Below are 14,596 nucleotides of genomic sequence, written 5' to 3' on the forward strand. Positions count from 1 at the left end.
GGAGCTGTTACAGTGGAGGATTACTGGACTGAATGTCAATATTATGACATAGTATGAGTGTGTTTCGTGTTTGGTAATTGCAATCATTGTTGCTTTTGTTGTGGTCATCCATTTACAATGCTTGGTGTCAGTCTATTTATCTCTTGTCAAAATAAAATACAGTGTGCCTGTGTGAAAAAAAAAAAAAAAAGAGAGGCGAACTCATAGAAACCGAGAGTAGAAAAGTGGTTGCCAGTGGCTGGTGGTGGGGGAAATAGGGAGAGGTTGGTAAAAGTAAAAGGGTATAAATTTTCAGCTATGAGATGAATAAGGCCTGAGGATCTGATGTAAAACGTGGTGACTCTAGTTAATAGCACTGTATAGTGTAATTGAAATTTGCTGAGAGTAGAGCTTAAATGTTCTCCCACACACAGAAAAGGTAAATATGTGAGGTGATGGATATGGTAATTAACTCACTGGGGGAATCATTCCACAATGTATATGTATATCAAATCAGCACGTATGCTTTAAGTATCTTACGATTTTATTTGTCAACTAGACCTCCTTAAGGCTGAGGTGGAAAAAAAGAACAGACACACGGGAGGAAGCCACAGGTGAGTGGGGGAGGAGCCTTCCAGGCAGAGTCCAAAGGTGCTCTAGGTAGAGGCCTAGAGGGTTTTGAGATAAGACGTGAGAGATAACGAAGGCATCAGCCATGCAAAGAGCCAGGGCAGAGGGCCCTGGGCAGAGGGAACAGCGTGAGGTGTGTTCAAGGAACAGAGAGGGTCCAACCAGGAGAGCAGCGTGGGCAGCTCTTGGTGGGGATCCTCCTCTGCCCTCTCCCCTTGGGCGGAAAGACTCGCTCCCTCTCCAGAGTGTCCTCACTGACGGAGCTCCAGCCACATTAAATAACAGTTAGTCTAGTAAGAAAGACAGTAGTTTAATATCCCCAGCAACCGCTCAGTGCCTGGAGCTTAGCAGGTGTCTGTAAGATGAGTGTTTGTTGACTGACTGACTGATGGACTGACTGGTAGATGGCAGGCTACTTCTATCTGACTACAGACAGCCTACGAGGAATAATGTCTGGCTCTAGCTTTACTCTCTGCTCTTGATATTTTCCCTTGTGAGAGCCTATTCCCCTGAGGCAGAAAGCAGCCAAGACACCAGCATATTCCTCCCTTTGAGCGTCCTGCCCGTGGCTGGAGGAAAGGCAGCAGGTGTACGCACTCCTGTGTGGAGTTTCTCTCCTGCCCAAGCGGCAGTCATGACCCCACCTCAGTCCTGCCCTTGTTCCAGGGTTTTCTGCCTTTTCCGGTCCTACCAGCCCTCAAACCGCCAGCTCCTGCCCCTTCCCTGCCTCTTACTGGTGACCAGCTTTTACTGCACAGAGGAGGCAGAAGCCACTGGAGGGAAGCCCACAGCCCCTCTCCCGCCCCCTCCTCTGCGCTCTGCCTCAGTCCCCTCTCCCTCTGGTACCGGAGAGGGACCTCCGGCCCGGGTCCCCATCTCCTCTCTCAGTGCTTAACACACCAGCAACTCTCCCCTCTCCACTGCAACCTTCCACCGCCACACAAACATGGTCTTATTTCTTCTCTTTAAAGGACAACGACCCTCTCCTAGCCCACTTCCCTCCCAGCTGTTGCCCCATTTCTCCTCCCCTTTGCAGCCCCGTCCTCGAAAAGCTGCGTGTAATTCTGTGAGAGAACGAAACCGCCCGCCTCGGCCCGGCACGACGATGACCACTTGCCTGAGGCGTCTCACAACAGGAGGTCCCGACACGGAACACGGTGCTGCCGAGGAAAACTAACCAGCAGGACTCGGGAGGGGCCAGAAGACGGCGGAGACGACCAACCTCGCAGAGCCCTTCGCACTGGAATCCATCTTGGCTGAGAGATGCGCGCGCCACCCGGAAGGACCCTGAGGCCGACTACAGGCCAAGCGAGGTGATGGGCCGGAGGCAACCCGGAAACTAACCCCGTTACCGTGAAGCCCGAGACTGCGAGGCACGTGGCAGAGCAGTCCGCCTGGGTTCCCTAACCCTGCTGCTCTCCGCCCGGGCGCTCCTTCCCAATAAAGCCTCTTGCTGTGTCAGCAATTAAAAAAAAAAAAAAAAAAGTCACAAGACCTATATAAATTATTTAGAGTTAAGCATATGTAAAAGTAAATATAACAAACTGAGTATGACCAATTAAACTCTGCCCAACCCAAGGATTAAAAAAAGACTGTTCTTACTTTATGAGAACAGACCCTCTTCTTAAGTAGCAGATCAGAAAGTGAGAGTGAATCAAAGAAACACAGCATTTGAAAAGTCAGCTAGTCCAAGCCTCTTGATCACGCATACAGAAGCTGAAGCCCACATAGGTTGAGTTACTTGGTAAAGGGCCCAATGTCCTGACTCAAGGACTAGCATTTTTCACTAATTCATAAGACACAATCAAACTCAGTACCTTGGAAAGAGATGGGAAAAAATGAAGAAATCAATCATAGAGTTACTCATCTTTAAGTAGAGAAATAGCCATGACAAAATTACAGGTATTGAGGGAAAATTGAAGTGCAGAGTTTAAAATGTCAATAATCCACAGGGAAACGGGAGACTATTTAAAATATTAATATTAAATCCCTATCTAAAAGACATTAAAAGATCTCCAATCAAAATGTTAATTTTAGAATAGATATGGTATGATACAATTTATAAATCAAAAATACTTAGAAGAAACACAATCTGGTTAACAGGTTAAGTCACAAGGCAATTGCAGGAGAAAAAGAGTATCTTTCTCGAAATGTCCATCAATAGGGGAATAATTATATTATGATTTGTCACTAGAAGTAAATAAATAACATTGGCCTAAAAAATGGGATAGACCTACAGCAAAGATTTTTTTTTTTTAATTTTATAGCTACTTTATTTATTTATTTATTTATTTATTTATTTATTTATTTTTTTGGCTCTGTTGGGTCTTCGGTTCGTGCGAGGGCTTTCTCTGGTTACGGCAAGTGGGGGCCACTCTTCATCGCGGTGCGGGGACCGCTCTTCATCGCGGTGCGCGGGCCTTTCACTATCGCGGCCCCTCCCGTTGCGGGGCACAGGCTCCAGACGCGCAGGCTCAGTAGTTGTGGCTCACGGGCCCAGCTGCTCCGTGGCATGTGGGATCTTCCCAGACCAGGGCTCGAACCCGTGTCCCCTGCATTAGCAGGCAGATTCTCAACCACTGCGCCACCAGGGAAGCCCTACAGCAAAGATTTATACTAAATCTCTATATTAAAGACATCAAAATATCTCCAATCAAAATGTTAATTTTAGAATGGACATGGTATGATATAATTTATAAATAAAAAATCTCTGTAAAGCTATAAATCACATATAAAGCACCTACATATGTAAATTCATGGACCAAAAGTCTTGAAATCAGACAGCTAGTGATCAATAATCTCTACAAAAGGAAATAGTCTTGACAGTGGGGTTGGGGGGTTATGAAGGGAGAATTTTATTGTACTTTTATACATTGTACCCTTTAACATAATTGTTTTTTTAATTAATTTATTGATTTTTGGCTGCTTTGGGTCTTTGTTGCTGCTAGCGGGCATTCTCTAGTTGCAGTGAGCGGGGGCTACTCTTCACTGTGGTGCACGGGCTTCCCATTGCAGTGGCTTCTCTTGTTGCAGAGCACAAGCTCTAGGCATGCAGGCTTCAGTAGTTATGGCACGGGGGCTCAGTAGTTTTGGCATGGGGGTTCTAGAGCGCAGGCTCAGTAGCTGTGGTGCACGGGCTTAGTTGCTCTGCGGCATGTGGGATCTTCCCAGACCAGGGCTCGAACCCATGTCCCCTGCATTTGCAGGCAGATTCTTAACCACTGCGCCACCAGGGAAGCCCAATAATTCAGTTTTTTTATAAAGAGAACATTCCTAATATTATTCCTAATTTTTAAAAATATATAGTTGGATAACACTATGAAAAATTAACTGATATATTTTTTATTATTTCTCTTTGCTCCCTGGATTTTTTTCCCCCATCCAGTCAGCTAGGCACTCTGAGTTCACTGCATTAGGAAGGTAAAGACTCAGCAGAAATGAGGGAGAAAAAAAGAAACTTCTCAGCTTTGGAATGTTAAAAACGGAGGCCACAGTAGAACAGGTGAGAATTCTGTGAACAAAATATAAATCTCATCTCAAATGTAAAAAGTATTCTCTGCACTAGGAGGCAGGAGAGGGAGGGAGGGAAGGACTGAAGGAGGGAGATCAGTGTGGCCAGGGACATGGAAACTGTGCTTGAGGACGACATGCCCAGGAAGAGAATCAGAATCTGGAGGAGATCCAGCCTGCACGTGATCATTGCCTCCAGCCAGCACCCCCATCTCAGGCCTCGGGCAATTCACAGAGTGAGTGGGAGTAAGTCAGGAGGGCCACGCACATAGTCTGTGTGGCAAGGGTTGTGGCCATTCCCTATTTGTGAGAAGTCCCCAGCAGTTTTCAGGCCTCCTTCTGGAAAATGCTGGTGGACGTCCCTAGTGCTTATGTGAAAGCTTGTTCATGAACCCTGAAAGATACAGATGTAGATGACTGATAGATAGATGCATAGATAGATAAATGTAATTAAATGAAACATCCAGGAAAGGTTTGGAAAATGCCCTTTATTGCCTATGATATTTAGACTGTCATATGATGTTAGACTGAGTGCTGGGCCCTTCATCCTCCTTCAGACCACTGGCACTCTGTCTGCTACTACTATCCCGAGGGTCCTTTCTTCTCCCTGGAAGGGATAAAACAAATGAGGCAGAACAGGAAGAGACAAGAAGCACTATAAGCTCTGCTGGTCGGGGTTACCCTCCAGCGTTGCCTTAAAGCTCAGAGCCACACACACCACAGTGAGCTTGGCTCCAGATCAACTACCGCACAACGAAGCTTCTGGAACATTTCCATATCTCGGGGGACCTCATTTCCACCTGACTCCCTTTCACATTTCCCTTTGTCCCAGAAGGCTAGGTACACTGGTCAGGGTGAGATCTCAGCTCAGGCCACAGGCTCTCAGACCTCAAACTTCTGGTCCTGCGGGGCCCCCTGTCCTCTCTTCAGACCACCCCTGGCTCTCTCTGCCGAGAAGGAGCTGCTGGCAGTACGTCCTCTTAAGAGCTGAGGTCCATCATGCAGACCCTGAGAAAACTCCTAGTCAAAACGCTCCACATTCTTGTTTAAGTCAACAGAGGTCAATTCCTTTGGAAGTGCTGGGTGTGTCCCAAGTTGATGCAACTGCAGAGCCATTAGATAAACCAGCACATCTCTGCGGCCCCTTCCCTTACACTCCTCGGGGCCCTCGTGACATAGGCTCAGAAGACTGTGCCAGCCTCAAGCCTTACCTCTTCCAACAGAAGGCCACACCGTCTTCTAGGATCTTGTCCCATGAATCTCAGTTGCTGTGTGGAAATCAAAAGAGAGAAAAACACTTCTTCGCTAAAGAGAATTTCCTGTGGAAGCTGAAAAGCTCAGGATCAATTCCCACTTACAGTCATGACTTTATTATTACATGACTGGGCCAGAAGCACGGGAGCCGGTTATCTCCCCTTCAGGTCCCCCTGAGGTGCTAAAGCCCCCAACTCTCCCTTTTGGAAGCATGAGTCTGGGGTGGAGAGATGGGACTGGCTCGGAGAAGGTACAGCTCCCTCCGCAGCCCCAGCCCCTGCTCACTTCCTCTCCTTCGGAGAATGTAACACGCAGCCTGGACATTGGCTCCACGGTCTCCTCGGGCTGAGGTCTTCCCCCGTGGGCTGCTCCTCCTCATTCTCCTTTGCTCCTTGCTTCTCCTCCTCCTCTCCTCCTCCTCCACCTCCTCCTCGGTGGTGCTCTCGGATTCCACATCGCCCATCATCTGGGCCATGGTGAGATGGAAGACATGGCAGCTGAAGCCCTCCTGGACGCCGTACCGCACGTGCTGCCGGAGGATCTCCAAGGTGGGGAACACCCGGCAGCAGGCCATGCACCTGAAGCCGGCCTCCATGGTCACCAGCCAGTCCGGTGTCTTGGCCCTGGGTCTCTCCTGGACTGCAGCTGACCCTGATGGGCTGTATGGCTCTGCCCTTTCCTCACACTCTTTCTCCGCCCCAGTGGGCTCACTGTCAGACAGGCGGTTTCTGGTGGACACAGCAGAGCGGGGAGAACCTACCCGCACATCCTCAGGAAGGGTCACTTCTTCTATCCTCAGCCGCTTTTCTAGCAACCCCAAGGGTTTCTCTGTCTCCCAGGAGACAGCTACACCCTTGATCGTTTTCACCCGCATGTAGTATATTTTCATGCCTCTTTCCTCTTTGTTTGTATACAGAGAGGTCTTACTGAATGAAGGGGATGAGAAGGCGACACACTGTGGTGGGGGAGCGGTCTCCCCTTGTTCCTGAACCCGGGCTAGGGCTGCTCTAGGCCGGGGAGTGTCTCGATGTAATCTCCAGATTCCTGGGAAAGGAAATTAAAAACATAATAACATGCGCGGGCCATGCTGGAAGCTGAGGGAGCAGGTGTGGTAGATGAGAGAGGGACATTTGCATGACGTAGCTGTGTCATGAGCTTGGTGTCTGTTGGCCGTAGGATGGAGTGGTGTATCTGGTGTCATCTGTGGGCTTTTCATCTGCGTGTGGGGGGATACTGGAGCGGTGTCTGTATACAGGGGTGTGGAGTATGGTGGTGAGGGCTGTGGTATGTGAGGGATGTGGGAGGATGCGTGTACTACGAGGAGTGTGAGTTTGGGAATATCGGTGGTGCATTACTTGTGGAATGGGGGTGTAGGAGAGGAGCACTGTGGATCACGTGCTTGGGGTTTACGTGTGCACTGAGAATGGCTGTGCCTGGAGAGCGGATGTATGTGTGAGCTGGGTGGACCTCAGCTGGATGGTCCTGCTCTCAGGCTGGAGGTCTATGATGAAGAACTCTGTCCTTCTCAGGAAGCAAAGGCAAAGGCAAACCCTACATTTTCCTCTGAAGATGCTTAATCTGGTCCCTCTGCCCTCCACCTCAAGCCCAGACCTTTCCGGCCCCTGCTCCTTAACTTCCCCACCATGGTGGTACCAGGATTCACACGCCCCCCGACTCAGCTGAGATCCACGCCCTCGTACAGCTCAGCCATCCTGCTCAGGCTCCTCCACAGAGCCCTCAGCGCCTCTGATGACCCTGGGTTTCCTCTCAGCCTCCCTGGGATCTGTGTGCCTCCTGCCTCCCAGCCAAGCAGCCCCTCACCTGAGGAGCCCCGCGCCCTTACCACCACGGATGAGCTTGCGTGGAGAAGAAGCACAGAAGTATTCAGAGGCAGAGGGGACCTCCCCTGCCCCTGGGCTGCAGCCTTGGGCCACCACAGGAGATCCAAGCTGAGGGGGATCCTCTTGTGACTTCGAGATTCCTGAGGGAGGAATGAAAGGCTCAGGGTGGGTTCCTCAATCCTCTGTCCACAAATATTTACTGACGGTCTGACATGTGTCAGGTGCAGTGAATACACACAGTTGAGAGTGTGGCTCCCAGTGGATACTCCAGTATTTAATTAAAATCAGTACTTATTCTGTCAGTGTCTTGTGGGTAATGTGGGCCTAGGTGGTGACTGTGAGTATGTGTGAAGAGTGAGTGATGTCTATCACTTAAGTCTGTGGTAAGTGTGGGGTTGGCGTGGGGAGCACAGTGCAGATGTGTGTATCTGTATCTGTGGCCTCTGTGTGCATGATTTCTGTTCACAAGTCAGGAATTCTGGGACATGTAACTTTTCCTCATCACACGGTGTGGCTTGTATTTATGGTGTGTGTTCATTCATTCATTCACCAAGGTTCAGTAAGCAGCTACTCCTATGTATCCGGCACTCTTCCATTGTTCTAGTCTCTGGTAAGGCTGCACATTCTAGTAGAGGAAGACAAACACTAAACAACAATACAATCAATATAACACATCAGCTGGCGGTAAGTATATAAGGGTTGCCAGACTTAGCAAACAAAAATACAGGGCACCCGGTTAAATTTCAATTTCAGATAAACCCAGAATAATTTTGTAGTGTAAGTATTCCCATGCAGTATTTGGTCTTACTTATTTTTCGTGTAAGTATGGCCCATACAATATTTGGGACATACTCATACTGAAAAATTACTTGTTGTTTATCTGGAATTCAAATTTAACTGGACAGCCCATATTTTATCTGGCAACCCTGACATGGGTTAGTGAGACTGTGCTTTACTGTGGTTTGTACAAAGCGGGTCTGGCATCACTAAAGAATGTGTTAGAAGTGTGGTGTGTATGACATGTGACTGGTTCTTACAGAGGTATTTAGAGATAGCTGAAGTTAGCTGTGTTTGCGAGAGTTGAGGAGATACATATATATATAGTGTGTGTGTCATATATATATAGTGTGTGTGTCTATATACATATCTCATCTCCAGCGTTTGGTGTTGGAGGAGAGGATTGTGACACAGGTGGGTTGTATGAGAACGTAGTTCAGGAGTGATGCGTGTATATACCTACATGTGCTGTGTGTGGTTTGATAAGGAAGTTATATGTGGGGTGTGTGATATATTTGCTGTATCAGAGTGTACATGGGTGTATGAGTTACTGCCTCATAAAACACCCCTAACAAGAATTCTGTACACACTCTTACATACACCGAGTGTCACCCAGCTCCAGGCAGGGTGACAAGAACTTTACCATGCAGACTTTATATCTGATGAGCACTCTACCCCCATTCATCCCGCTCTTCTCTCCACTACCACACACACACACACACACACACTCACACTCACACACACACACACTGGAACATAGAGAAAAATATTCTGAATGGTGAGACAGGGGCAGTCATTGCCTTCCCCAGCCTGTCCCAGCCACTGCCTGAAAATCTGCCTGCTGTCGAGACCTCCACTCCCAGGGCCCATCCTAGTCTCCAGGACCCTAGGCCTGGTAGGAGCTACTGGGCTCTAATCTGGGGCAGAGGCCTCCAGCTGGAAGTCTGGGGTAGGCTCCACTCTGCCCCACTTCCTCACGTGACCACCCCTCTCCCAGGGCAAGCTACTCGCCTACGTTTAAGGCACGCAGGCACCAGGTGGCCCGTGGCTCTCAGAGCTCCCCGCAGGACCCTGAGGACATCTCTCACCCCCGCCCATGCGGGCTCAGTCTCTGGAAAGCCCTTCCCTTCCCTTGATCTCCTTTGAGAAATTCTTCCTGTCGAAGGAATAAAACGTCCTTGCTTTCAATGACACCATCCCTAGACAAACAATCTCCTTTCGAACTGCATTCCACTTCTCAAGATACTTTTCAACAAGGCCTTCAACTCATGGGGCTTCTCTTTCCACTTTGGCAAAAGGGGCCAAGCAGCTCATGGGTCTCTCTCAGCATCCTTGCATCCTTCACACCCCCCACCTCGTGACCCCAGGGGAAGATCAAAGAGAATAAGAGAGAACTCGGGGACTGAGAAAAGCTGCACCTCTAGGTCTGTGCAAGCAGGATGCAGCCTGCTGTGAGTCCGACAAAGCTCCAGGCCCGGCAGCCCCAGGAGAGGGTCCTCAGACCAGCGGAGCTGACCTCCCATCTCCCAGGGGCACCTGGCCGTTCTGTGCCGTCTCACACCACAGGGACCCTCTGCGTGGATACGGCAGCATCAGTGAGACAAGGTCTCTCGCACCCTGCTTCACAGGTGACACGTTCTCAGTACCCCCCTTCCTAGAGAAGGCTCAGTTTGGCAGAAACCCATGTTCCCCCCACAAGTTGCCCCCCACATACCTCCTCCCTTCTCGGCAGTTTCCTGGGACTCTTCACTTTCCAGATGTTTCCTCTTTTGTCGCCGTCTCATCGTACCAACTGGAAGATTCCCTTAGAAGATGCCTCACGTCCAACTCCTCCTCTTCCCTACAGGTTGGCCCTTCTTGGCTTTTGGGAAATCCGTTGAAATGATTCAATACAAATAAAAATAGTCAAGTCTCCTAAATGGCTGAACAACTTGGACCACTTAGTGAACAAGCAGTACTGCTTAGTGCTCACCAGGGCTGTTAAGTTTCAAAGGTTGCCAGGCCTACAGCAGAATTCTCTAACCTCAGTGATGACATCAGAGCATTCTGTGGACCTAGGTTCAACAGTCTCTGCAACAGCACAGACCCCATTTTCAAGAACAACTCCTTTTTCCCAGCAGAACCTTTCCCATGAATTCAACTCTCACATCTTTCAAATGTGGCAGGATACTTTGAGATGTTAATCTGTTCCTGTTCATTTTTTTCCTTTTCTTCCTTTATTTCACGTTTTCCCTTCTGCATTCAAGTGGGTAGCAGACCCTATGTTCACTGGCCAGTGGAAGAGCCCGGCAGGGCATAGCAGAAATAGCATGCTGATCATCTTGGCTTTTATTTCTAAAATCGCAAACTCCATGGAAAAGAGAGGATACTTGAGCAGAAACATAACAGAAGCAGGTTTTTGAAATTAGGTACTGTCTTGTTTCCCTACTGGAGTGTTGAAATGTGCTAATTAAGTCAGAGAGAGATGTCTGTAAATCCTGGAGGAGAAAAGGCCTCTCAAGTGTGGCTGGAGGGGTAAATGGAGCAAAAATTCCAAAAGGAGATGGCTGTAGTGTGCATACAAGCAGAATCATGGCAACCTGTCCCACGCATGGCACAGGAGCCACCAAACCTAAAGGAGGCACGGCCCCCGAGCTGATGGGCATCTACACTTACAACTGTGGGCTCCAGTCAACAATGATCATGCTTCCACCCACTCTCTCAAAACCTTGGCCCTGTATGACTTCCAAATAGGGATGGCGGAAATCCAAACAGGACACCAGCAGGATCAAGGCTTCAAATACAAATTACATGGAGTTATAAAAAAATTTTCGTACTATTTCTTGCACACCTCTGCTTGTGGGCTGTAATTTATACCAGTTATAAGTGGCAATGCATCTGGATCCTCCTGATTCCACTCTAGAATTAGAGACACCTCATTTTGAGGTAGTGGCCAGGATGATCCAGTGGGAAGATTGGTGCACGGGATGAGGTAGCCTCCCAGAAGTCACTGCTTTCATTAGAAATACCACATGGACTGAGGCGGGTCCCAATTTGAAAAGGCACTGCAGAATGACTTAAAGTTTCAGGCACCGAGAGAGTGAAGAGAGGACAACTTCAGCCTTGTGAGGGTTTGCTGATGAGATTCAATCTTCCTGCTTCTTGGAAAATCTCTAGAAAAGAAGGGACAAGGAGGATTTTTTTTCTTAATTTTTTTGTGGTAGAAATTTTCAAACATACACAAAGTAAAGAGAATGATATAAAAGGAATGCAGCACCATTTACCCATCACCCAGTTTCAACAATTATCAAAAGTCTGCCATTCTTCTTCTGCTACACACACACACACACACAAACACACTCACTCACTTGCACACTTTCATTTCTTTGTGTATTTATTTTGGTTTAGGAGTTTGGGGAGGGTGGGGGAAGTGCTGTTTTTTATTGTAAATCTCAGACATTATGTCATTTCTCCTTACATGCCACAGTATTTACCTCCAACAGATAAAAACTTGTTTCTAACATAACATCATTCTCTCGCCCAACAAATTTAATCATCATTTCTTTTACCACAATAACTAAGCCATACTCAATTGCCTCCAAATGTGTTTAAATGTCTTTTTTATACATGATCTATTGAAATCAAGATCTAAAGAAGGTCCACGCCTTGCAATATGTCCATGTGTCTTTTAGTCTACAACAGTTCTCCCTCCCTTTGATTTGGCACCGATTTATTGAAGAAACTAAGTAATTTATCCTGTAGAATTTTCCACAGGAGTCTGTTGATTGTATTCCTGTGATGTCATTTAAGATGTTCCCTATTACCTCGATTTCCTTATAAACAGGTAGTTATAGCTAGAGAATTAATTAGATTTAGATTCGATTTCATGTTACTACAAGATTATTTTATAAGTGATGCTGTGTACCTTCCTATTGCTTTGCAACAGTAAGTACAAAAAGTTGTCCGGTTTTTAATGAAGTTAAGATTGATCAGTGAGCTCAGGTACTGTCAGCTTGGTCCCTCCATCCATAATGATGAGGAACCACAATGCTCCTCACCAACCATTCAACAAAGAGTATTAACAACCGGTGATAATCACCACTTCCTTAGGAGCTGAACTTTCATTAGAAGTTCTAATGCCGTCATTCCAAGGAGGATGATTCTTAAGGCATCTTTCTTAGACCCTGAATTTCTGAAAGAAATGAACCTCTCCTCAGAAAAGGAAAGATGATTCCAAACGTACCAGCTCAGGTTCTCCAACCTAGAGCCAATGGGTTCATCACAGCAAGCCCCAGCTAGGTTGGGACATACTTTTGTCATTCCTTCATTTCTCTGTCCATTCTTCATTATAGAAACCGTTATTTAGCCCCTACTATATGCCAGGCTCTCTAGATTCTGTACTTGAACATTTAAGAACAAAAAAGATGCAAAGAGTTTCTCTCAAGGAGCTTAATTCTAGAGGAGAAGATAGACCATTTTTTTTAAATAAGTAAAATACCTAGTAGGTTAGATATTTTCAAGTACCATGATGAAAAAGAAAACAAGCAACTGGATATGGGACTATAGGAAATAGGGCAATTTCTATGCTGAATGGGAGATCATGGAAGGCTTCACTAAAAGGGCCTCATCTCAGTAGTACCTGAGGGCAATAAGGGAGCTTAGAGCCAAGGTTACATTTTTCAGGCAAAAAGAGACTGGAGTCTGGGTCAGGGGTTGCCTGGCCTGTTTGAATACCAGGAAGAAAGCCAGTGTGGCTGAGGGAGGGAGAGAGTGGTAAGAGGGGAAGTCAGAGGGATAATGAGGAACCAAATTATATAGGGTTTTAGAGGCTACTGCTCAAACTTTGGCTTTTACTCTGAGTGACATGGGAAGCTTGGAGAGTTTTAAATGAGAAATTACATGTTAAAAGATCACTCTAATTGCTTTGTTAAGAACAGACTTTTAGGAGGCAAGGTCAGAATCAGAGAGAACAGTGGGCCTATTGCAATAAACCAGGAAAGAGATGAACCATAAAAGGAAAAATAGGTAAACTAGACATTATCAAAACTAAAATCATTTGCTACGTGAAAGATTCTTTTAAGAGTATAAGAAGTCAAGCTAGAGACTGGGAGAAAATATTTACAAACTACATAGCCAACAAAGAAGTAAGTCTATAACATATAAAGAACAGACATATGGACACCAAGGGGGGAAAACTGCGGTGGGGTGGGAATGGTGGTGTGCTGAATTGGGCGATTGGGATTGACATGTATACACTGATGTGTATAAAACTGATGCCTAATAAGAACCTGCAGTATAAAAAAACAAACAAAACAACTAATACTAAACTTTCATTGGGTTATTTGTATGGAAATATGTTAATATAAATGTTTCAGACATTACATGAAATTTCTAAAAATCTTATATTTGTATTTGTATGGAAATATGTATGGAAATATGTTAATATAAATGTTTCAGACATTACAGGAAACTTCTAAAAATCTTATATGTTCTGGTATAATGTTATAAGTAATAATCCTAGTTATTACTTTAAAATGTATATCTCAGAAATAATTAATTTTCTTGTCAACTGCATTATTATGAACTTTCATCAAATCTTTAACCATGGTCATTTTTAAGTCTTTTGTCATTTACAGACAGTTCTGGGTGTACTCTGATGCTTTTGCAAATATGTTCCTATAAAAGGGTTTCATCTTCAAGAAATTCATGGAAAAGACTCTGACAACTACAGGTTTCTGGTAACTGACTGTACTGCTGAACTGAATGAATAAGCATTTTCAGAACTCTAATGAAAAACTGATGAACTCATAAAAGTGCTAAGAAAAGATCAAGATAAAAAAGAAATTAATTACATGGGACTGAGTGAACTGATGAGGATGAGTATAATTTTTGTGACTATCTGTCTGAATTAAAAAAAAATCCCACAAGGACTCAGAGGCAAAGAATATACAAATCAATTTTCACTGCAAAGTAAAGGAGCTGTTACAGTGGAGGATTACTGGACTGAATGTCAATATTATGACATAGTATGAGTGTGTTTCATGTTTGGTAACTGCAATCATTGTTGCTTTTGTTGTGGTCATCCATGTACAATGCTTGGTGTCAGTCTATTTATCTCTTGTAAAAATAAAATACAGTGTGTGTGTGTGGAAAAAAAAAAAAAAAAAAAAGAAACTAAAAATGCAACTACCATATGACCCAGCAATCCCACTACTGGGCATATACCCTGAGAAAACCATAATTCAGAAAGACAAATGTAGCACAATGTTTATTGCAGCACTGTTTACAATAGCCAGGACATGGAAGCAACCTAAGTGCCCTTCGACAGATGAATGGATAAAGAAGATGTGGCACATATATATAATGGAATATTACTCAGCCATAAAAAGAAACGAAATTGAGTTATTTTTACTGAGGTGGATGGACCTAGAGTCTGTCATACAGAGTGAAGTAAGTCAGAAAGAGAAAAACAAATACCGTATGCTAACACATTTATATGGAATCTAAAAAGAAAAAAAAATTGGTTCTGAAGAATCTAGCGGCAGGAGAGGAATAAAGATGCAGATGTAGAGAATGGACTTGAGGACATGGGGAGGGGGAAGGGTAGGCTGGGACGAAGTTAGAGA

General features: G+C 45.7%; 1 pseudogene; it reads right to left on the minus strand.

Moving 5' to 3' along the window:
* Positions 1 to 5,652: 5,652 nt before the first annotated feature.
* LOC130706542 (protein FAM170A-like) lies at positions 5,653 to 11,139 on the minus strand (annotated as a pseudogene).
* Between the last annotated feature and the right edge of the window lie 3,457 nt (positions 11,140 to 14,596).

The sequence above is a fragment of the Balaenoptera acutorostrata genome, chromosome 2 (genome assembly GCF_949987535.1).
Source record: "Balaenoptera acutorostrata chromosome 2, mBalAcu1.1, whole genome shotgun sequence".
NCBI lineage: Eukaryota > Metazoa > Chordata > Mammalia > Artiodactyla > Balaenopteridae > Balaenoptera > Balaenoptera acutorostrata.